Source organism: Ailuropoda melanoleuca, chromosome 14, assembly GCF_002007445.2.
Source record: "Ailuropoda melanoleuca isolate Jingjing chromosome 14, ASM200744v2, whole genome shotgun sequence".
Taxonomy (NCBI): domain Eukaryota; kingdom Metazoa; phylum Chordata; class Mammalia; order Carnivora; family Ursidae; genus Ailuropoda; species Ailuropoda melanoleuca.
Genome location: NC_048231.1, coordinates 29,954,421 through 29,955,624, shown reverse-complemented (window position 1 = coordinate 29,955,624; position 1,204 = coordinate 29,954,421).

Genomic DNA, 1,204 nt, shown 5'->3' with positions numbered 1-1,204 from the left:
GGTAGCCACCTGCACGGGGGAGCGGACAGACCGCGGACCCGCACACTTGAGACAGCAGACTGAGAACGCGAGCTCCGGGAGCGCACGCGGGGCGGCTGGCGGCTGGCGGGCCACCTGCACCAGGGAGCGGGCGGACCGCGGACCCGCACCCTGGAAACAGCAGACTGAGTCCGTGAGCAGGGAGCGTGCACCACCAAGCATCTCACGGAGCTCCAGAGCTCCGGTGTGCTCACTGGATTCAGGCTGAGACCGGGAGCTCCGGGAGCGTGCACGGGGCGGCTGGCGGCTGGAGGGCCACCTGCACGGGGGGAGCAGGCGGACTCGCGGTCAGCACCCGCAAGACACCAGACGGAGACCGGGAGTTCCGGGAGCCCGCGCGGGGCAGCTGGAGACTGGCGGCTGGCGGGGTTGGAAACACAAAGGACAGAGACGCGCCAGGCCCTGGAAGTGAGGGCTGGGATGCCGGGTGTGCGGCGCACAGACTGGGATGCTGCAGGGTTGAGCAGCACCAACAGAAACAGAGTTAAAGTGGCCAGAACACAAGTGGAGAACGATCTGCGATCCTTCTGTTCTGAGACAGAGGCTGAATTTCAGCCGCTGCTTCTCTGACTCTCAGAAGAGGCATAGCAAACCGCCAGGGAAAGCCTCCAGAAAACAAAAGCCCGGAAATACCGGCTCACAGGGCGCCCATCCCCATCCGCCCTCGCAGGGGACATGGGACTCTACCCGAACAGGGTTTTTTGAGTACCGGCCAGCAGGCCCCTCCCCCAGAAGTCAGGCTGAAAAATCAAGAAGCCCACAACCCGGAGCGCCTGAGTGGCGCAGTCATTAAGCTCCTGTCTTTGGATTAGGGAGTGATCACAACATTCTGGAAAGGAGTCCCTCATCGGGCTTCTCTACAGGGAGCCTGCTTCTTCCTCTCCCACTCCCCTGCTTGGGTTCCCTTTCTTGCTGACTGTCTGTCTCTCTCTCTCAAATAAATAAATAAAATCTTTAAGGAAGAAGCCCACATCCCTAAGATCTCTATAAAACAAGGGCGCACGGCCTGGGTCCCAGTCAACAACTTGGGCTCTGGACAACCCCGCAATCTCTCTTCATCAGAATGACGAGAAGGAGAAGTCCCCCCCANGAGGAGTCCCCCCCAGCAAAGAAAAGATAATGAGCCTGTGGCCTCTGCCACAGAATTAATACATATGGATGTATC